Genomic DNA, 24,701 nt, shown 5'->3' on the forward strand with positions numbered 1-24,701 from the left:
GGGGGTATTGTGTGTTTGATGTGGAGGGGTTTATTGTGTGGGTGAGGGGGGAGATGTGGGTGTGAGAGATAGATGGGGAGTATCGTAAAGGTTGATAGTGAGGGGTTCTGGAGGAGATATGAGGATGATGATGATGATGAGAGGTGCTGGAGGAGAGATGATGATGATGATGATGATGATGATGATGATGATGATGATGATGATGATGATGATGACGATGATGATGATGATGATGATGATGATGATGATGATGATGATGATGATGATGATGATGATGATGATTTAACCCGTGCGGCCCAAATTTTTTTTACTTGGAGCAGTTCGGCTCTTCTCACTTTACAAGTTGGGCAGGCCTGCATTACAGTATGCTCAGCCACACAAACGTTGACCCCGCTGAGGTAGGAAGAGTCCTGCACACACATGCAAGCTACCTGTCTACCTTAGAGGAAAAGATTGTGGGTAGCGAGCAAACCATGCTCTCCCTTCAGGAAGACTTTCGCACCCTTTCTCATGCTTTACAGGAACCGCATTCTCCCTTGTGCCTGCAGTTCCCGATATTCCCATTACTCCAGTTTTGCCCTTCTCTCAGGAACCTCGGTTACCTACCCCCAACTGTTATTTGGGCGACCCTCATGAATGCCGATTTTTTTTAAAATAAATGCTTTATACAATTTGAAATGAATCCTTCACGCTTTACTGCACCCCGCGCCAAGGTGGCGTACATTTTTTCTCTCCTTGTAGATGGTGCCCTAGTCTGGGCCTCTCCCATCTTGGAGCGAAGATCCGACCTCACATAGGATATCGGAGCCTTTGCCCGGGAATTCCGGAAAGTGTTTGATACACCCGGTTGTAAGGTATGTGGGCCCAACAGAAATTCTGTCATTCCTCGGTATAGAGATTGACACGCTGGCGAGGGAATCACGCTTACCCACAGACAAGGTCAGGAAGCTTAGAATGAGCCTAGGTCAGGTCAGGGAGGCCAGGAAGGTGACCCTGAAACAAATGCAGTCATTGCTGGGTCTGCTAAACTTCACCTGCAGAGTAATCCCCATGGGCTGGATGTTTAACCACAGGTTGGAAAGGGCCACTGCGGGGGTAAAAAAGCCCCAACACCATATCCGAATCACCAAGGAGCTTAGGGCAGACCTGGAGGTATGGGGGTTTTTTATCAGGGAGTTTAATGGGAGAAGGCTGTGGGTTACGGACAGTGAGACCAGTGACGCCCTGCAATTATTCACTGACGCATCAGGGGGGAACGGGTTCGGGGCATACTTTAGAGGGGAGTGGTGTGCGGGTCCATAGCCAGCTGACTGGGCAGAGACGGGGCTAACTAAGAACATGGCTTTCCTGGAATTTTTCCCCATCGTAGTAGCGGTAGAGCTATGGGCCAAGGAGTTGGCAAACAAGCATATAATATTCTGGTCAGACAATTTGGGGGTAGTGGAGGCAGTGAACGGCCTATCGGCTACGTCACCACAAGTGATAAGGTCATTGCGCAGGTTGGTCCTGCAGTGCATGCAGGGGAACATAAACTTTAAGGCAAAGCATATCCCCGGGAAGCTTAATGTAATCGCAGACGCACTATCCCACTTTAACTGGCCTGCATTTAGGCGGGCAGCCCCAGAGACGCAGGAAAGAGGTCTGACCTGCCCCAATTATCTGTACCAGCTAGGGCGGAGGGAGTGATGGCCATGGTGCAGCAATCGCTAACCCCCCGCACGTGGAAGACGTATAACAATGCATGGCGGCAATGGTGCAGTTTCAGGAAGGCCTCCAAGCAGAACCCATCAGCTAATCAATTTCTTACTTACCCAGAAGCGGGCGGGCATGTCACGGGCTAAGGCGGGCGGTACACTAGCGGGTATTGCCTTTTTCCTGAAGTTGGGGGGAGGCAGACAGACATCACCAAGGATTTTCTCCTCAGGCGAATACTGATCGGGTGGGGCAGAGGGGAGCACAAGCGGGGAGATAAGAGGGAGCCGGTAACAGTGGAGAGGTTACAGAGCTTGAACAAGGCAGCAGAGTCAGTATGCGTAGGACCGTTCGAAATAAATTTATTTAAAGCGGCTTTCACTTTTGCCTTTTTTGGAGCCTTTAGAGTAGGGGAACTGGTAGCAGCGTCAAAAACTAGCAGGGACACTGGCCTGTTGCTAGGAAATGTGATTATAGGGGAGGAGACAGTAGCATGCCGCATACACAGGTCAAAAACTGACCAAGCAGGGAAAGGGGCCTGGGTGCACCTGAGACGGCACGAGAATAGGAGGGTGTGCCCTGTGAGGGCGGCAAAGCGCTACGCAAGGCAGCGATCGCAACGGGGCGAGGTTTTCCTGACACATAAAGATTCAACTCCCCTAACAAAGTTTCAGTTCAGCAGGATCTTTAAGCGTTGCCTGGAGACAGGAGGCATAGATGACACCAATTTCGGGACCCACTCGTTTCGGATTGGGGCTGCAACGGTAGCCTCCGAGCAGGGGCTGCCTATAGCACAGATTAAGGAACTGGGGAGGTGGAAGTCAAACACCTACAAAGGGTACATTAGGTCCAAGCAAGGGGGTAATTAGATGATCGTGCAGTTTTCTAACATGTTTTCTGTCTTCACAGTGGGCGATGCAGGCGCAGCACGGGAAGTTTGGCTGATCGGTCATTCTTTCATGTTCTGGGCCCAGGAGCGGGCGGCGAGCACGCTGGGTCTGCAGCTGGGAATCCCACGAGAGAGTATGAAAATACGATGGCTGGGTAAGAGAGGGATGCCCTGGAGAGATTTGGTGCCAACCATCACAAGCACGCTAGCAGTCTATGGCAAGAAGCCCCACATGATAATTATCCACCTGGGCGGGAACGACATGGCGGCCACCAAATCTTTAGACTTAATCCCCCAGATACACACCGATTGCGCCAGATTTAAAGCCCTCTGGAGTGACACAGTCATTATTTAGTCGGAGATTATAACCCGGCTGGTATGGAGGGGGGCGCGCAGTTGGGTGGGCATAGAGATGGCAAGGCGAGAAGTTAACAGAGACATCTGTAATTTCATCCTCTCTTGTGGGGGCGGACGGTGAAGCATGGGGAATTCGAAGACAGGGGGTGCAGTTGGCACAGGAAGGACGGGGTGCACCTAACAGATGCGGGCCTGGATATTTTTATTGATAACATGCGCAGGCCTTTGCAAGCGATCAGCAGTCAGGGTTTAGGGTCACAGCTTGGTGTGTGGGGTGAGTCCCCAATAAGTGGCCTTAATGGGTCCTCCGGGTGGCAGAACTGTCTGACCAGTCATCGTAGGGACACCGTAAATACCAGAAATGTGGCTCCACCCGATGCGGATGGGCCACCAGGTAACGGTCCCCCTGAACAGATCGTGGGGGCTGGAGGCGCCGACGCAGGCGGTCGGTCGCTGTACCCCTGGCACCAATCTTAGGTAGCTGGGCTCTATCCTATGTGGGTATGCCCAGACAGCCATGAAAAGGGGGACCTAGGGTGAACGGATGACGGGGCCGTGAGTAAGGGGCGAGAGTGTCCATCACGGCGGAGAGTGTGTCTCCCGGTTGACAGTAGAATAGGGCGGGCAGAGGAGGGCTCCTCCTGCCGGAAGATACCGAGAATAGGGACGACAAAGGACTAAGTTTATGGCTGACAGTTATTTGATAGTATTGTTAAACAATAAAGCTGTGACCATTTTTACTTCCACAAAAAACTGTGTCGTCTAAGTTTGTATGGTGGGGTAGGCAAACCACGCGGTAGGCACTCTAGGCCTTAAAGTGCTCCCATTATTTTGCTGCATGCTGTGATTTTCCTGCAATCTGTAGTTCTTCCTATGATTGGTTCCAAGGTTTCAGGTTTCCCTGTAGTTTGTTTCTCTGTCTGTTATTCCCATGCTTAATTCTAAAGTTTCAGATCTAACTGCAAGTTTTTTCTGTAGTAGTTTCCTGCTGTCTATGATATTTCTATGTCTGATTTCTAAAGATTCATATTTAACTGCAGGTTTCTCTATATGATATCCCTACGCCTGATGTGTAAAGATTCATATTTAACTGCAGGTTTCTCTATATGATATCCCTACACCTGATGTGCAAAGATTCATATTTAACTGCAGGTTTTCTGTCTATCTGATATCCCTACGCCTGATGTCTAAAGATTCATATTTAACTGCAGGTTTTCTGTCTATATGATATCACTACGCCTGATGTCTAAAGATTCATATTTAACTGCAGGTTTTCTGTCTATATGATATCCCTACGCCTGATGTCTAAAGATTCATTTTTAACTGCAGGTTTTCTGTCTATATGATCTCCCTATGCCTGATGTCTAAAGATTCATATTTAACTGCAGGTTTTCTGTCTATATGATATCCCTACGCCTGATGTCTAAAGATTCATATTTAACTGCAGATTTTTTGTCTATATGATATCCCTACGCCTGATGCCTAAAGATTCATATTTAACTGCAGGTTTTCTGTCTATATAATTTCCCTACGCCTGATGTCTAAAGTTTCATATTTAACTGCAGGTTTTCTGTCTATATGATATCCCTACGCCTGATGTCTAAAGATTCATTTTTAACTGCAGGTTTCTTTATATGATATCCCTACGCCTGATGTGCAAAGATTCATATTTAACTGCAGGGTTTCTGTCTATATGATATCTCTACGCCTGATGTCTAAAGATTCATATTTAACTGCAGGTTTTCTGTCTATATGATATCCCTATGCCTGATGTCTAAAGATTCATATTTAACTGCAGGTTTTCTGTCTATATGATATCCCTATGCCTGATTTCTAAAGATTCATATTTAACTGCAGGTTTTCTGTCTATATGATATCCCTACGCCTGATGTCTAAAGATTCATATTTAACTGCAGGTTTTCTGTCTATCTGATATCCCTACGCCTGATGTCTAAAGATTCATATTTAACTGCATGTTTTCTGTCTATATGATATCCCTACGCCTGATGTCTAAAGATTCATATTTAACTGCAGGTTTTCTGTCTATATGATATCCCTACGCCTGATGTCTAAAGATTCATATTTAACTGCAGGTTTTCTGTCTATATGATATCCCTACGCCTGATGTCTAAAGATTAATATTTAACTGCAGGTTTTCTGTCTATATGATCTCCCTACGCCTGATGTCTAAAGATTCATATTTAAGTGCAGGTTTTCTGTCTATATGATATCCCTATGCCTGATGTCTAAAGATTCATATTTAACTGCAGGTTTTTTGTCTATATGATATCCCTACGCCTGATGCCTAAAGATTCATATTTAACTGCAGGTTTTCTGTCTATATGATATCCCTACGCCTGATGTCTAAAGATTCATATTTAACTGCAGGTTTTCTGTCTATATGATATCCCTACGCCTGATGTCTAAAGATTCATATTTAACTGCAGGTTTTCTGTCTATATGATATCCCTACGCCTGATGTCTAAAGATTCATATTTAACTGCAGGTTTTCTGTCTATATGATATCCCTACGCCTGATGCCTAAAGATTCATATTTAACTGCAGGTTTTCTGTCTATATGATTTCCCTACGCCTGATGTCTAAAGTTTCATATTTAACTGCAGGTTTTCTGTCTATATGATATCCCTACGCCTGATGTCTAAAGATTCATTTTTAACTGCAGGTTTCTCTATATGATATCCCTACGCCTGATGTGCAAAGATTCATATTTAACTGCAGGGTTTCTGTCTATATGATATCTCTACGCCTGATGTCTAAAGATTCATATTTAACTGCAGGTTTTCTGTCTATATGATATCCCTATGCCTGATGTCTAAAGATTCATATTTAACTGCAGGTTTTCTGTCTATATGATATCCCTACGCCTGATTTCTAAAGATTCATATTTAACTGCAGGTTTTCTGTCTATATGATATCCCTACGCCTGATGTCTAAAGATTCATATTTAACTGCAGGTTTTCTGTCTATATGATATCCCTACGCCTGATGTCTAAAGATTCATTTTTAACTGCATGTTTTCTGTCTATATGATATCCCTACGCCTGATGTCTAAAGATTCATATTTAACTGCAGGTTTTCTGTCTATCTGATATCCCTACGCCTGATGTCTAAAGATTCATATTTAACTGCATGTTTTCTGTCTATATGATATCCCTACGCCTGATGTCTAAAGATTCATATTTAACTGCAGGTTTTCTGTCTATATGATATCCCTACGCCTGATGTCTAAAGATTCATATTTAACTGCAGGTTTTCTGTCTATATGATATCCCTATGCCTGATGTCTAAAGATTCATATTTAACTGCAGGTTTTCTGTCTATATGATATCCCTACGCCTGATTTCTAAAGATTCATATTTAACTGCAGGTTTTCTGTCTATATGATCTCCCTACGCCTGATGTCTAAAGATTCATATTTAACTGCAGGTTTTCTGTCTATATGATATCCCTACGCCTGATGTCTAAAGATTCATATTTAACTGCAGGTTTTTTGTCTATATGATATCCCTACGCCTGATGCCTAAAGATTCATATTTAACTGCAGGTTTTCTGTCTATATGATATCCCTACGCCTGATGTCTAAAGTTTCATATTTAACTGCAGGTTTTCTGTCTATATGATATCCCTACGCCTGATGTCTAAAGATTCATATTTAACTGCAGGTTTTCTGTCTATATGATATCCCTACGCCTGATGTCTAAAGATTCATATTTAACTGCAGGTTTTCTGTCTATATGATATCCCTACGCCTGATGTCTAAAGATTCATATTTAACTGCAGGTTTTCTGTCTATATGATTTCCCTACGCCTGATGTCTAAAGATTCATATTTAACTGCAGGTTTTCTGTCTATATGATATCCCTACGCCTGATGTCTAAAGTTTCATATTTAACTGCAGGTTTTCTGTCTATATGATATCCCTACGCCTGATGTCTAAAGTTTCAGATATAACTACAGGTTTCTCTGTTTATGTTTTTTCCTTGTTTTTATGATACCTCTGTGACTGATGCAAAGGTCTCAAAAGGTCAGCTCTCCTATCTTGTGTCTCTCTGTGTCTAATATTCCTGTTGTTCATTCTAATGCTTCTGCTTTAAAGACACATTACCGCTTTACTGGTTTCTTGGGAAGTTTGGTTTCCCTACAGTATGTCCAAATTTATGGCTCCCACTCTGAAAACAGTCTTGAGCAGTAAATGTGAACACAGTACCACCGATTCTTCAGAACTTCTCAAAGCAAGGAAGAAGAAGAAAAAGAAAGGAGGTATTTCTGTGGAAGTTGCAGAAGGAATTAAGGATGAACCTTTAACATCAGAGTCTGCACTTGATGAAAGAGATATGCTGCAGCTTAAGGCAACTCACAGACTTTTCCCAAGAACAGTGGAAGAAAAGAAAGAAGTATTTAATCAAGGAAAAGATGCCCTAACTCAGACACTTCAATCTGCACGAAAAGAGATTGATTGTCTTCATGGACGTTTAGGTAAAGCGCAAGAAGCCAAGGCTGCACTACAAAGATGTCTATCCTCAGCAATTGCTAAGTGTGTTCTCCAGGAAAAAGAAAAGCACCAGTTGGAGAGTGACCTGGATGTCATGTCAGGTGAGCTGGAGATGGCATATGCTGATGCTGCTGAGGATCAGCGCCTCGCTTCTAAAAGTAACGAATTCCTGGAAATCTCTATGAAGGAAATTGACAGGCTTAATACAGAGCTTAAAGTCTCCCAGGAGGAGATTTGCTACTTTAAAACAGAGATACTTTCTGTGAGAGAGATCTTCGAAGGGTTAAATAGCAGTTTTGAAACTGTAACCCAAGAGTGCAAGAATCTCTATGTCCAAGTCAGTGAAGGAGATAAGAAACTCCATGAATTAGGAGAGGAGAAGAAACAGTTAGCCCAGGAAAAGTTAGACGTGCAGACAGCACTTCAGAATGCAGAGAGAGTGCTGCAAGAAGAACGTGTCTCGCTGGAGCATCACACACAAGCAGAAAATATGCTGCAGAGTCAGCTGCAAGAACTGCGTACACATCTGCAGGACACGAGGGAGAAATGGGTGAATGCTGAGGAAAAGCAGCGAGTTCTGCGGGAAGAAAGTTTCCAGACTGCCTACAAAGTAAAGATGCTGCAAGAGTATTTAAGTACCCAGTGTGTCCCCAAAGAGCAGCATGAGGAGCTGAAGGCCACACTGAGCATAACCAGAGCCTCTCTGGAGGAGGAGCTTAGAGCCCAGGTAACCCTGTATGAGAGGGAGCACAAAGCGGTCCAGAAACTGAAGCAGGACTTGGAGGAGCAGAGACACTGCTCCATCCCTAACAGCCAGTACACCCAAGAGAAAGAGACCTGGAAAAGACAAGCTGCTGAGACCATAGCAAAGGAATTTGCAGAGCTCCAAGATGTGATGAGGGATGCATGGAAGCGAGCTCAAAATGATCACCGTGAAGAGATGAAAGCCCTGAGAAGAGAATTGCAGGATGCACTTAACCAGGGATCTCTCACTGAGGAGTGGAAATTGCAACAACACCTAAAAATGAAAGAGCTAAAGCTGACAGCTGAACACACATCACAGCATCTCACAGCGCTGCAGGCGCAGATCACTGAGCTCAAGACACAGCTTGCCAAAAAAGAGGGAGGAGGTGTCCGTCAAGTGGCTGGCCTGACACTGCACTATGAGGTCAAGATGGCTGATGCCTGTAAAGTGTTGAATCACACAGCCCATGAGAAGGCCCAGCTGCAGCTGGAGCTGCACAAGGTCTGGGAAGAGTACCGGCAGCCACAGGTCAGAAATAAAGAAATAGAAACACATTTAAGCCTTGTTCTAAGTCAGCAGGGATATATGGAGTCACGACTCAACTCCAAAGAAGCTGAACTGACAACTGCTTTGAATGGGAAAAGAAGTGCAGAAGGACAGCTTCAAGAGCTAAAAACTGAAATAGCTGGTCTTTCATTGGGTGATGCCCACGTTCTAGATGTCTCTGTCCCTGCATTTGGGTTGAATGCACCCATTTGGAGGTTCCTTGCAGCACCCAATGTATCTGTTGCTCCTGTGATTAGGATAAATGCACCTCTCACAGATTTCCCATCAGCACTTGACGTACACACTAAGTTGGCCTTCCATCAAGGTTTCCCTGAAGAGCCTGAAGGGTTGCCCGGAGTAGTTGCTGATTCCTATGTTCCTGCGAAACATGGAGTGTTGTCCGAAGGCCATCATGAGTCGGCTTTCCATCAGGGACACCCTGCTAAACCTGGAGGGTTGTCAGGAGGATCTACTGACTCCTCTGCTCCTGCTGTGAAGACACGCGCACGTGCTTCCGTTTATCTACGAATATCTGATGCGTCCTCTGCTGAGCCTGTGACCTACTCTGCAAAGTCAAGCTTACTGCTCACAGATTTTCTGGCGTTTGGGTTGATGCATCCTGGCATTAAACTGTTCCGAGAGAGAATTGAATTCCTCTGTCGGCTTTCTGATGGACTTTTTCAGTCTGTACCTGTGGAGTACCCTCTGCCAGCTTACAAACCACCAGAGGTGGGTCACCTGGAGTCCACTTTTCATCAAGGCCTCCGGGAAGAGCCTGGAGGATCGTCCAGAGAACGCTCTCGAGAGGGGGGGAGTAACGTCAGGGTCGCCTAGACCTCCTGCCTAGCCATAGTTCTTCTTTGTCCACCGGGTGTGCTGCTGCCTTCTGTGTGCTCTAGGGTTCCTCTGTCTGTCTTCTTGTTGCTCCTGTCTCTGTCCTTTTTATAGCTTCCACTTCCTGGTTGATTCATTTGCCTTTGTTTTGAGTCAGACTCCTATGCAAATGCTTCTGTCTCTGATCCTGATCTGTTCCTGTACCAGTCCTGTATTTGATTCTGTTCATAGTAAAGGCCCTTGCTGGTAATCTGGCTTGTCCCTGTTTGTTCCCCGGTCTCAGTCCCTGCTCCCCGGTCTCAGTCCCTGCTCCCCGTTCTCAGTCCCTGCTCCCCGTTCTCAGTCCCTGCTCCTCGTTCTCAGTCCCTGCTCCCCGTTCTCAGTCCCTGCTCCCAGACCTGTTCCTGCTCCCCTGTCCTGTTCCAGCATCCTTGTTGCCGACCTCTGCTTGTTACCTGACTACGCTATCTGCCACCTGCCTCGGACCCCTGCTTGTTACCTGACTACGCTATCTGCCGCCTGCCTCGGACCTCTGATTGTGACCCCTACTACGCTCCTGTTGTTCCGGCCACCGAGATCCTACCCGCTACAGGAGTCTCCCGTGACAAACTCTTTGGCGAATGTGTTATAAGCCCTTGAGCCCCTACACAGCAGACCACATCTCAAGGGTACCTAACACTAATATACATTCTTAATAGCCTGTGCATTATCAGGAAGAATGATTTATAATAAATCTGTCAAAATAAGTTGCATAGTTCTAAGTCTGATTGAACCTGTACATTACCAGGAAAAGCACTCTGTATTAGATTTGTCACAATCAAACTGCAAGCAAGCAAGTACCCCTGAGAGTGGGAGATGCAATGGAGTGAGCTTTTATCCATTTGAAAGTGGGAGGGGGTGAGTTCAAACTAGGGAGGAGGAGCAACCCTCGAATCATCTAAGACCAGCTCAAAAAGGATTGTAAAACATACAGGACACCTACAAGCTCATATTGAACCCCCAAAATAACCACAACATATATATAAGCGTATAAGTGTCACACAGGAGTGCTACTGAGCATGGCAATATATATTTAAAACCAGAGACAGAACATGAAACACAGACAGAGCTTAATGCTACATCCAATGAAACTTATGCACGGTACAGTGCCTAAATATATATATATATATATATATATATATATATATATATATCTCTTTTGAATAAAATTGTCTTTTAGTTTAACTCTTAAGGGCTTACAACACTTTGGCCAAAGAGTTAAACTAAAAGACCATTTAAGCGGATCCGAGTTATTGCAGATCGCGCTAAAACGGGGTTGAGCTGCATATATATAATATATATGGAGATACTACTAATTCTCTCTCCCTCTCCCCCTCCACCTTCCTTTATCTTTCTCTCACTCACAAAAATGTGGAATGGCCTTTTCAAAACTGATCCTTACTGATTTCCGCAGACAAAGAACCGGCGATCCAAATCAAATCCATGTATGTATGTATGTATATGTATGTGTGTATACATATACATACACACACACACACACGTCGACAAATCAACCAAAAATCTACTAGCCCCATAGCCCTGCCCCCAGCCCCCCTTTTAAAAAAAGAAATTGAATACATTCCTAGTAAGGACTAATAGCAAGATTCGTTTTTGACATAACAGTTTGTTTATTGTATTACAGATGCAGCGGCCGTTATTTGGACATTTCACGGAGCCTTTTTCGTGTGCTCTGCTGTAGTCCATGCGGCATTCACGCGGCAAATCACACCAGGCACACGTGTTTATCGCGGTTGCTTTGTTTGAATTTCATGGATTCTTTTTCTGGGTGCAATTCTTCATGCATCCGTGGCAGAAATGAATGAATTGTAACGTGTACTGTACTGTGCTACAGTACTGTGTCAATTTCAGTTGTTTAAAAACCAGAACACTAAAATGCCAGTTTCTGCACTCGCGTCTTAAGGTGGTAAAGTTGGAAGAAATCACGTGCCATGACATGGGTATGTCGAGGTATACAACGCGTGTAATATTCGAATAACGGCCGCTGCATCTGTACATTTATACTTTACTACAATTAGTCCTTATTACATAGGTGTGTGTGTGTGTGTGTGTGTGTGTGTGTGTGTGTGTGTGTGTGTGTGTGTGTGTGTGTGTGTGTGTGTGTGTGTATGTCGGATATAGATAAAAAAAAGCCACGTGTGAATGACTAGTTTCCTGAACCCCTTAACCAGTGCCTGGATTCCCCAATTCACAATATCTAAAGCAGCAATCCCGCACTCACAAACATCACAGAATTGAAAGAAACACGTGAGCATGGAGCACTCGGTACACGGAGTCCACCTACTAAGGTACCGGCTCATGCCATGCATGGTGGAACCCCCCGTTCTAACACCTGTCACACTGCTGGGACCTCATTGAAAGTGGGGAAGTGCACAGAGCACCAGGTAAACAGAAACCATTTACACAGGCACCGGTCCCTACTACACGTGGTGAAGCACCTGGAGGATTACCTTATACACTGCTGGGAACCCACAGTCTTCCTGGTTGGCGATGAAGCATTCTCTCATACATGCTTTCAATTATGTGATGTTTGTGAGTGCGCAATTTATATATTTTTACCAGTCCATAAATATTTTGATACCTACTACACTATGAGTGTGTAATGCCTGTATGCCCGCAGACCTGGCTTGTCCCCAGTACTGAGGTGGGTAAGGGTATAACACGCACCCACAGCAGTGAGGGCATGCCCGGAGTGTGGTAAGTTGCGTTGCCGGGACTGGTGAGAAAAGGGTTAACGATATACTTGCTGAGTCCGGGGTGCCAGAAGTCGGAGGGTTAATGTCCAAGAGCCTAGGGTCAGGGGCAGGAGAAAGCAGCGTAGTGAGGTCCAAAGCAGAGTCCAGGAGTAGAGAGGTACACGTAGTTAAGCCGAGCCGAGATCAATCCAAGGGAATCCAAACAGAGGCAGGGACAGGAACAAGGAACTGAAACAGAGAGCTTGGCAAAGTCACTGCACACAGGAGCCACAGAGAAGCTATGCTGAGCGACGATGGAGAGGACAGACTGGGGTTATAAGGCAGGAGGACCAATGGTAGCAAGGGGTGGAGCGGAGGCCTGGCTGAGTGGTTGCAGTGATAGGTCCAGGTAAGCAGGAAGGGAGACAGGGTAGTGATACCTGGTAATAGCCTGCAGCCGATGAGGGGCGGCGCCAGCAGCACGGGAGGGCAGGTAAGAGGATCAGGTGCACGCGCCTTCTGTAAGGCTGCCATGCGCGCGCCCCAATCGCGTGCATGCAGATGTGGCGTCCGCCGCGGAGGAACGGCTTGGCGTGGAGGAGGTAAGCTGTAGAGGGAGAGGGGAAACAGGGCAGGAAGCTGCCGTGGGGCTAGAGGTGACGGGGACCCGCTGAGAGGCGCGTGTCCCCCGATCCGTTACAGAGTGCTGTTTTTTTGCTTTTTCCATAGATACCATTAAGGGATTGGTGGTCCCCTGATACAGGCTGCAAAGACTCTGAAGGACAGTGTGGGATTGGACTATCATTTGTACTGTATTGTTTTATCTTATTATTTTTCATGATTATTGTATAAATTGCTTTTTATGTATATTTTTATAGCACATATCGACTCCTACACGTATGGTCAATATTCCAAATTCAATACAATAATTGAGTCACTAGGGGACTGATAGGCGCCACTATCATTTGTTTTTTGTGTATATATATATATATATATATATATATATATATATATATATATACAGTGGTTGACACATCACCCAAAAATCTACTCGCCACCTAGTCCCGCCCCCAATCCCGCCCTGCTTGGTGTCGGCCATGAGGAGGTCGCCACGGGGTCAAATCCAGTCGCAACGGGCCTGTATTTTAATGGATTTGTCAAACACTGTATATATATATATATATATATATATATATATACATATATATATATATATATATATATATATATATATATATATATATATATATATATATATATATATATATATATATATATATTATTAAGGTTATGGTGGGTAAAAAAAAAGTGACAAAAACCCTCCGCAGTAAAGCATAAAGCAACTGTAAATATTACTGTATATGCAAATGCTGTACTGTAATATATATATATATATACAGTAAGGGTAACCATGCAAATAAAGGTTAAGCCCATTTTGGTTACCCTTGATCTGTGTATTAGAGTCCAAGAGAGCTAGCTCTTGGGCCCAGTAACATTGTACCATGCCAATATATTTTATAGAACGAAAAGCAAAGCTGGGGCGCTCCCTACCTTACTGTATGTGGCGTGTAAAAGTATAACACCTGTGGGCTAGTGTAGAAACCAAAGAAGTAAGTATATACTAGCCCTTGTCGCAGTTCTGCAGCTTGATTAAAAAGAAGATGAAACCCAGGATCTTCTTATAGCGGCGATGGATGCGATGTGGCGGTCAGCGCAAGATGTTGATCTCAGAAAATAAAGAGATAGTAAAAACACAGACAATTAGTGTATGTATTAAATGGACACAGTATGTCCTCTTGTACAAGAGTGGAAGAAATGGCAGAGCCTGGATTAGTTACGATAAAAGAATTTATTACAGCAATAAAGATAAAACTTTGGAGCACTCACACACAATGAAACTGCCCAAAGCCAGCCGCAGGTCTATCCGGTAGACCCTTTCCTTCCCGATGAACTCCCACGGGCGCGTCCGACAGCGGGATCGGTGTCGGGGGATCTTGCCGGAAGTCCGGCGGCTGCCTGGGTCCTACACACAACGAGCACCGGCAGGGAACTACGCGTTTCGCAAATGATGCTTCGTCAGGCTCTGCCCATTTCTTGTTATATGGGCACCTGGGAGAGGAGCTATCCACACCTTGTCTCCATTGTGAGATACTGAGAAGGAGACGTGACTGATCACAACAAGACTGACAGCACTTACTCACTGAGGGAAGGGGCTCACACAAGGCTGTGTGAGTTGTTCTTCCATTTTTTATATCCCCTACTGCTGGAGAATTCATATGCAGTTGCTCATCCCACCATTCGCCTCTGAGGGAAGGGTCTCACATTAGGCCGTGTGAGTCACTGAGATATATGATTATTGTTCCACTACTTTATATTGTCATATTTCAAGTCAATATCTCTTACCCCCTCCTCCTCTCCCACATCCCTCCCCACCCTCCCTCCCCCCTTCCACTCTTGTACAAGAGGACATACACTGGCGACACACTTTATTTGAGCTCGGCTAGTCCCACGAATTCGGGTATACCCGGGTGTATTGAGGTTTGTGACTGTTTTCTGCCCGAGTGCATTGAGGTATTTTCCAGGCAGGGATTGAAGCATTTTATTCCCGCTGGCTGCAATACTGCACAGTATATATATATATACTGCATTACAATTCATAAATTTATGCCATCTGGTAGACACACGAAGCATTGCAGCCTATTAAATCCTAATCATTATCATTTAACAGATCAGCCGCCCGTCAGCCAGGCATGAACCCAGGCTGGGAAGGCAAACACAACGGGGCTTGTCATAGGTGAGGAGCGGCGCATTCCAGGTATCTGCCAGGTACATACTGGGTATTTGCTCGAATAAAGTGTGTCGGTGCAGTACTGTGTCCATTTAAAACATACACTAATTGTCTGTGTTTTTACTATCTCTTTATTTTCTGAGATCAACATCTTGCGCTGACCGCCACATCGCATCCAATATATTTTATATAATAAAACTATTTTTCGTGTTTTTCCCTCTCTGGGCATGTTAGCAAGCAGGGATTGCTAGGGTATGAGTTTCAAGGGGGGTTTGTGGAGCAACGTTGATAGAATGTGCCTAGGAGGTTGGGGTCTGGAGTTGTCGGTTCCCACATAAATGTACCTGAATACATGTAATCACATTGTCCCGGCAATATCTCCCTTTGAAAATGCAACCGTGACTCACAATTAGGGTACCCTGCTGCACTCAGCCCAGAAAGGAGAATGGGGCACAGGGATAAAACATCTATTTATGTAGCTGAGGGAACACCTAGGTAAAGGGGGGTACCCCAGCTATTGCCCAGGTGACCCACAACTAGTATAGGGTTTGTGGGTACCCCAACCATATAAGGTTGAGGGGGGACTCTGAGAGTCCAGGCTGAGTCCAAGAGAAAGTGTGTGGGGAATAAGGCAGATAGAAATAAAACTACAACATTTCCCGTTTCTGTCCCCTATTCCCCAAGACTCAGAAGTATAGTGAAATATACTTTAATAAATGTAATGTGTTCTTTACATTCGGTACTGATGTCCAAACAGACTGCCCGAGCTAACCCATATGCACCATTAAGTCTGCTGGACATCGGAGTTCAAAGAAGTCAGAGGATGCCAGAGGTGAGAATAGCGTTTGGTCAGTGGTGAAAGGCGGAGGACCAGGTCTGGAGATCAATGGCAGCCGCCCGGGCTACCACTTCCTCTGCCAGACCTGGTGGAGCCTGTCCCAGCAGGTGGCATTGAGATAGCCAGGGAGAATTGTGACAAACTTGTGCATGAAGAGAATATAGCTGTAGCGTGTGGAACTTTATGCCAATTTGGGTTCCAGGAGATTCCGGGCTAAGTCCTGGTCAGGGTAAAACTCTTCTATGGAGTTCCCTGCATATAAGAAAGTCTTGTTTTCAACCCCAGTCCCAAAGTAAGTGTGTATTTGTTTCTGTATTTTGTGTATCATTGTGTGTAAGCGAATTTATGCGAAAAAACTACAATTTATTTCATTACCTTGTTTTGCTCAATGTATGATCCTGGTAAAAGGTGTAAATAACCTGGTCTCCTCTGAATATATATAGCTTTAATGATTGTGAGCATTATACACATTTCAATCAGCTGAGACATGTGTGCGATTGTGCATGTGTTTAAGTTGCGCAAGTAAATGTTTGAGATATGAGTAAATGTTGACCAAAGACTTCAGCTGAAATAAAAAATAAAACAAATCACAACACCTCAACTTGGATTTGCACCAGATCTTTGAAGTGTCAAGTACGTATAATAAACCCCTTTGTAAATTTGTTACTTTATTTTATATTTTTACTGTGCATATAAAACTCATTTCATTGTAAATACCTGCCAAAGTTAAAAGGGACAAGTTAATATGTTTGCAATTCTGTACAGTTGGTGGGGCAGAAATATGAAAAACATGGAAAATAAAGGGAAGAAACCATAACTATCAATAGTAGTAGAAAGTTAATACAAAGCCATTGTGGCCCACTTAAGTGCACAGCACAGTTGCAATGTTAATCTTACCTTGGCTGCAAATTGTAAGTGGTATTGTACTATGGTTGCAAACTGTTGCAATCTTTAAATGACCCCATTGTATTTTTAAGTGAATTAATGTTAAAACAAAATAGAAGTGGATCAAGTCAATTGTTTTTATTTGGAATCCCCGTAGACTGCTGACTGGAGCACAGACAGGACCAATGAACCTTCACATTTCATTTATTATTTAAAGCTACTCAATCAGCAAGGCACTTGTACAAGTTTCCTTTCTCAGTATTAATTTGTATCCTTTATATTTGACTAGGGTGACACAGGAAGCTACATTATATTTCATTCATCCCTTGTTGTTTCAAACTTTCAGTTTGTCAAGAAAAATAATTTCTTAATCCCAATCCCTGATTTATATTTTAATGTTGAAATAAATATATGAAGTAAAGGCATTTACTGTACATTGCATAGAAGTACTGTAGGACATTGATATATAGTGACAGGGTGCTTGAAATACAAACCTAACTGCCATTTTATACTGTATAGCACATTTATGTATCCTTTTTCAAGCACTTGTTTCCAAAATACAATATTATGTAGTTGCATTATAGCAATCTGCAATATGGTACATATTTTTCAATCTTTGCATTTAACATATAATAACAACCAATCTATTTTTTTTTTTTTTTTTTTAGGAAAAACATGTAAAAACTGAATGCTCTTTAAGTTTACATAATGCTGTATTTTCTTTTCCTGATTTCTTCTACATGAGACACCTTCCAGCCCAATCAATTATTTTAAAAATACGTCATTAGATTTCGGCCACACGGATTGTATGGAATCCATCGACTGATTCAACTTAAATCTGAATCCGCAGACAAACTGTATATTGAATCTGAATTCGATTCTTAATCAGATTCCGACAGAATCCGAAAGAATCCAAAGCTCATAGAATCCATATCTGAAAGAATCTGAAAAGAAATACTGCCCCTTCCACTTCCTGGAAGGAAAGAGAGAAGGTGTGCTGCTGGGGCTTGGGAAGGGAGAGAAACATAGATGTTATTGTATTGCATGGTACCAAAAATCTGTGGTATACTTTGTTACATATTTTTTTTCTTGTTGTTTTGTATTATGTTACATATTCTAGTTTTTTTTTCTCTTTAGTATGTATTGTGATGGCAGCCAGGGCATGAGGGGCTCTGCCCATTCCCCTCCTGCGAGACTGAGGAGGACTAATGTTTCCACCTTACTCTCAATTGGCAGTGTGGGCGGACCAGCAAGGGCAGCAGTAGGTGTACCAGTGTACAGTGGCTGCTGCAACACCGGTTGTGAGTATACCTCAGGAACTGGCTGCTCCTGCGGCTGTTCAGCCTGTGCCAGGGGAACAGGTTGTGTTGGTGAGTAGCCCTGTTTTAGAGGAAGCAGGTAGTAGTGAGGATTTGCTGTCTATTGACTATGTGTTGGAGAGTGAGTTTTTGTTAGGGCCACCTTTGTCAGCAGCTACAGTATTTTCCAGTGTCATTGGCCTCAGGTGATTCACCACCGCAACCTACCGAAGGAGGCCATGATGGTGTTGGATGCTACACAATCCCTAACTACCATTCCCATCTTCAACAAATAACAACAAATAAATCATTTATTTGGTTTTGTGGCTTCTGTGGCTGCAGGGCCATGTGGCGTGATGTCACACATGTCAAATGACGCAGCGGGTCACATGCTGTCATTTGACAAGGATACCAGGTAGGTGGGGGGGGGGTGAGAGCGGGACACGGAAGACGGGGGCGCAGCTGGAAAAGTTTGCTCTCCCCTGGTTTATAGTATGTCAATGGCCTTTTTTCAAATTAACATGCAATATGCGAAATGGCATTTCCTTCATTCATCAATCATAGATATATTTAATCATTGTTACTTATTACATTTTAACCATGGTTTTGTTTGTGTTTCAAGGCTTAGTTACAATTGCCTTTTTCTTTTTCAAAGATGGTTTTATTGGTTTTCATTCCATTTATGACCATTGACAGAATCAAAAGGTAAATATTGTAATACCATATCAGAATACATTTGGGCAAATACATTCAAAATGTAATGTAAATAAATGAAAATTTTTGCAAATATTTATGTGAATACCTTTGAAGGAAAAGAGAAAGAGAAGAAAATAAATAGAACATTGTTTTATTCCAGAGGGATTACATTTTGAGTGAATGAGAAGAACCTTAAGAAGTCATAAATCGTACAGTGAAGGGGTCAAACAACCTCATGAAAATCTAGCCAAGGAGTGCAAACCGAGAGGAATTTACCCTCTGAATCTCTTTATAGAATGGGTAAGTTCCTCCAGTAGTATCAGGTCCCATATGCTCTGGAGGAGTGAATCTAATGGTGGAGCGGTTTTTTCCCCCCAAAAAGACTGCTAAAATAAATCTGACGGCTGTTAAAAGATTTTTAAGAAGCTTTACATTATTGGATATGATCATCCCGACGGGGGTTCCATAAAATAAAAAGGGATCTAGAGAGGCGTCCATTTACAAAATGTCTGAAAAAAGTGTTTGAGTTTTAATCCAGTATTTGACAATAAAAGGGCATGACCACCAAATGTGTTTTATGGTACCAGTGTCCACAAGACCCGATGTCATAGGATAGATCTTCTTCAGCCTTGAGGTTGTCAAATTCCAATTCATAAGAACTTTATATGTGTTTTCTTGAATATGAGTGGATAAAGAACTCTTTTTAGCTCGTGACCATATCCGTGTCCACATTTCACTGGCTAGTTCCAACTCTAAATCTTCCTCCCAATTAATTAATCTGGTTTGGTAGAGGCATGCGTAAATAAAAGGAGCTTATAGATCGGGGAGTTTCCATGACCCAGTTCAGCATTGTTCCAATAAAATGTCTTGAAGGGAGTCTTTCCCATGAGGACCCTCCCCTCAAATACAACTGCATGTACCTAAATGTCACAATTGTAAGTATCTCCAATGTCCTACTTTATATAGTTTCTATTTAATTTGGAGATCTGGGAAGGAGAGTATTGAACCTATGGAAACCAAGTCCATCACTCTATGTACTGTATGTGTCTCCGTTCTTAGCGGACTCTGTCACGGGAGACCAAGAATTTTAGCAAATTTATACCAGGATCATTCAATAGGCAAAACAGTAGTGAAATAAAATTGGGTTTATTTGGATAAAAACCTCCGAAACACAACGTAAATACAAAAGACAGAAATATACACACTGACTGGGGGCTGGGGGTTGAAATCTAGCCTTTTCTAGGTGCAGGGTGCCCGCTTGCAAGGGCTTAACATGACCGGGACTTTGTCCCGGATGTTCTGGAATGAAATTTGGCAGAAAATCCTGACCGGGACCTTGTCCCGGGCATTATGGAACTGATTTTGGCAAGAAATCCTACGTTCCACTACGATTGATTTGTAGAACTTGGCTGCAAAAGACGGGACTTAGTGTCTGCGAGGCAGACTTTCCTAGCATAAAAACAAAGCCGGTTGCTCTGCTATTTGTTAAAGAGCAACTTTGAAAAGCCCGCCCTATCTTTATCGACACAAGTCACTGGATGGTCTGTTCATTCATCCCACGGGCAGTACTAAGGACTCGGGCCATCCCTTAAGGTTGGAGGAAATGAAATTTCACCAGCAACAAAGGAAAGGGTTCTTTACAGTAAGGGCAGTTAAAATGTGGAATTCATTACCCATGGAGACTGTGATGGCAGATACAATAGATCCATAGATGTGGGGCCACCAGTTCTTCCCTCAGGTGTCCCCCGTGGACCCGGCAGCCGTTTACCCGTGAGAAGCCCGAAGAGACCTCAGGTGGTCTCCAGAGGTCCCCACAGACCAAAAGGAACCAACCCTGTATGTAAAAAAAATAAACATGTCCTATACATTAAATACATCAATCCCCCCACTCCCCATAACGGGGCCTGTATCTCCTGAAGTAGGGGGTCCCCGGACCTGAAACCAATGCGGTTCAGCTCCGGAGACCCCCTGCTCATGTACACTATTATTAAAATGATTTTATTTTGTGTACGATCGCCTGTAACAGCTTTGCATGGAGATGCCAAATCTCCATTCAAATGTTACATGCAACTTTTTTTTCTATCAGCTATAGAACGTGAAGTTTCAGTGCGCTAGCCAGGTGAAAAAAACAACACACACGGTATGGCTGTTTTGAGCCCGTCCGCTAGAAAATGGGCTGAATGGCTTAGTGAATCGCGCCACCGGCTTCACTTTTTATCGGACGGTTTATTTTTTTTCTGCCTGACGGATAATCACGCTGCTTAGTGCATAGGCCCCTATGTCTCCCCGTCTCCTGATCTAACTGTACAAAATTATTGCACTCGTTCATCCACGAAGTATCGTATACGGGCCAGCCCAGGCAGCCATGTGTTTGTTCTACCGAGTGGGCATCAGAACAAGCACTTGCTGCCATGGGATGAACTCTCTTTTTTGGGAATTTTGTTCATACCAAGTCTTCTGCTAAGTCTGAGCATCCGTGTGGTTAATAAACACACAGATAACACAGCAAGCTCTGAGGAACCCCAAAAATTACCACAATATATATATATATATATATATATATATATATATATATATTGTATGTCTTTATTTAAGGAGTGCTACTGGGTGTGGCTAAATGCACTGTGTACAACTCCCCACTCTCCAAATGAAAAAGTCTTTTTTCAAGCAGCTGGTTGGGACAGATCAATTGTGATCATTCTTCCTCTAATTATAGAGGTAACTAAGAATTTTAATCAGTTGGTGTTAGGACTCGTGATATTTGGTCATGCCTTGATGTGTCTCACAGGCTTAAAATGCGTTGGCCAAAGTGTTTAACGAAGTGACCCTTTTTCAAGAGATATTTAGGTATTTCACTGTGTATTTTGTCATTTTGGATGTAGCTCTGGGCTTCTTTTTTGTTGTATACATCCCTGAGGTTAGCCTGTGCTAACCCCATGAGTCGGTCTAGAAGATCTCTGAGAGTTACTACATACTGTAGCACAGAAGCATCAGTAGTAGTAGTCTCCCCTACCCATCCTTCATGGAACTGGTCAAGCGGTCAACGGACCCTGTGACCGTATAGTAGCTCAAAAGTTGAGAACCCAGTGGGCTCTTGTGGTACCTCAAGGTATACAAACAGCAAATGCTGTAAATGAGTCTCCAAATCTCCCTGTTCAGCTTCTACATAGGTTTGCAGCATCTGCATCAGGGTACTATTGAACCTCTCACACAGTCCATTTGTCTGGGGGTAGTAAGGGGTCATGCGGAGGGTTGTCACCCCACATGCCTCCCAGAGACAGTGGAGCAATTTAGACATGAATTGGCTCCCCATTGGCTCTCCTGATCAGTTAGAATCTCGCTTGGGAACCCTACTCTAGAGAAAATCCATATCAGAGCTACTGCCACCTTTTTAGCTTCGATCAAGGACAGTGCCACAGCCTCAGGGTATCAACCACCGTGAGGGTATAGCACTTCCCTGTCCAGCTAGAGACCAGAAGGGGTCCCACAATGTCGATCGCTACCCTCTGGAAAGGTTCACCGATCACCGGTAGTGGTTTCAGGGGAATCCTCACATGGTCACCCGACTTTCCTACCCATTGGCAGACATCACAGGAGTGGCAAAAATCTGCCACTGCCCGCGATGCCACCAGCCAGTAGAAACGCTACAATAGCTGGGATCAAGTGCGAGCGACCCCCTGTTGCCCCTCTAGTGGGATGGAGTGGGCTACCTGCAACAACTGCTGCCTATACTCTCGCTGGGTACCACTAACTGTCTCTTACCAGTCCATACCCTATATGGAGCCCCAGGGGCTGCTCTCTGTACAGGAGCCCACGGTACCAGAGATACCGATCCGACTCACTCTCAGAGGCAGACTCGGATGCCCAAAGTCTCATGCCCTCTAAGCTGGGATTGGACCGCACTGCTTCTCTGAACTGAGTACCCAGCTCTGGACACTCATCCTCAGTCACTGGTCACGGGATGGGGAAACAGGGATGTTGGCAGGAAGGTCAGGACACAATATAGACTCGGTCTTCACAAGACTCTAAGGAATCTGTGGTCCCAAATGCAGGGGGATGGTGATCTCCTCAGTGGGCAGGGGTACCAAACACTCCCCTGCTGGGCAAGTTCCCGACTTTGGCTCATTGTGACTGCAGCCGCAGGAGCATCTTCATTTGAAAAGAGCAGATGAGGTGTCCCGGGTTGTTACCGAGTAGCACCTTAATATCCAACCCTAGCAAAACGACCACATCTCTTATGCCTTGACCAGCACCCCAGTCGAGAAACACCTGGGCGACCTGGATCGACCGAGGTCCCCCATCTGGCATAGTGACCTGCATTCCTGGTCCAGGGAGCAGATCCTCTGGGCTGACCATATTAGGTCGCACCAGAGTAACTGTAGTACTGGAGTCAATCAGGCCGGCTGCCTGGCGATCTCTGATGGTTACTGTTCACAAATACTTCCACCGGACATCATTCGCTTGCAGCCCGGCAGCAGCAACTGGGTGCCCATCTGCCTCCACTGCTCTGCGCCTGTAGAGGGTGTCGGGACTACCACCTGGGTCTGTGCTGAACCCATTGGACAGCTCCTCGCTGCTCCTCAGTTGGTGCCAGTCCAATGGAAGCGACTGGTTTTGCTGCTGGAGTGCATTGCCCGGATAGGGTTGACTGAACGCTGCAAGTCAGGGCAATGGGACTTCAGATGCCCGGTCCGGTTGCACTTTTATGGGCAACTCCAGTGCTCGCGTCTGACTTAGTCTCTGCAGTGTAGACTTCCCTGGCTTAAAAACAAAGCCGGTTGCTCTGCTATTTCAAACAGAGCAACTTTGAAAAGCCCGCCTTAGCTTCATCGACACAAGTCACTGGATGGTCTCATTCTCTGCCTCAGCCATCTCCTTACATACCCTCCAGTAAGCTATGCCTAGCATGGAGGTAGGAGGAGTGACCAATCAGAGCGTGGGAACCCGATTCCGCTAGCAATTGGAAACATGGGCTCGTCTCTTGGCTGACGTCAGAGGAGGGGCATGCCAAGCTGGCTCGGGATGCCCCGTGGGTGGGACATATGACCTTACCAATGGAAAATGCGCCACATTCTGCCACTTCCCCTAGTCAATCCATTGCCACCTACTGGGCAGGCTCCACTAAGTCTGGCAGACCAGAGGATCCTCACCGCTGGGATCTCTGTTCTCCAGACTCAGTTCTCTGCCCTGCCCAGTCCACTAAGCACCCCGACACCTCTCAACATCCCGTCTCCTCTTTGAACTACGGACTCTATGCAGACTTGCTGGCACCTTAAGCAGATGCCCTGGCTGACTGCATAGAGCCTTATAAGAAATGTATAAAAGACAATAAAACACATTTTAATACATGGGGCACCTTGGGGAGACTCATGACTGTAAGGGATATAGGACTGAGATTTCGGGGCTTGAAAACCAGGTGTCTGGGGGACACGGGGCAGCCCCAGTGTAATTCCACCCGTGTACTGGAAAATCATGCCTGCTCACTGGGTAGAATTTAGGTACTACCAATAGCTCCGATCCCCGAACTCCTGCAAACAAAATAAATGCATTCTTACCCAAATATCCCACCTAAAACTTACACACTAAAAGTTTCATGAGTCTGGGTTAAAGGGAACATGAAAGTGGAAAAACAGTGGTCACTTTAACTTTTTCATGTGATGATACCTGGCCCCTTCCTTATAGTGCTAGGTAGCTGCCAGGGACCCACGGGGCCAAAGGGCAACCAGAGGGATTAACCTTTATTGTATAGTCTGGTTAACCTTGTCCATCACACCTCCACCCTAAGATGAAGGCTCCTTGGTAGCCACCACATCCGGTGGCTCCGGAAGCCTGGAAGCTCTGTAGATACGTTGGTCACTGGGGATGTCCTGTTGGGAGAGTCCATCAGC

This window comes from Ascaphus truei, chromosome 5 (assembly GCF_040206685.1).
Source record: "Ascaphus truei isolate aAscTru1 chromosome 5, aAscTru1.hap1, whole genome shotgun sequence".
Classification (NCBI taxonomy): Eukaryota; Metazoa; Chordata; class Amphibia; order Anura; family Ascaphidae; genus Ascaphus; species Ascaphus truei.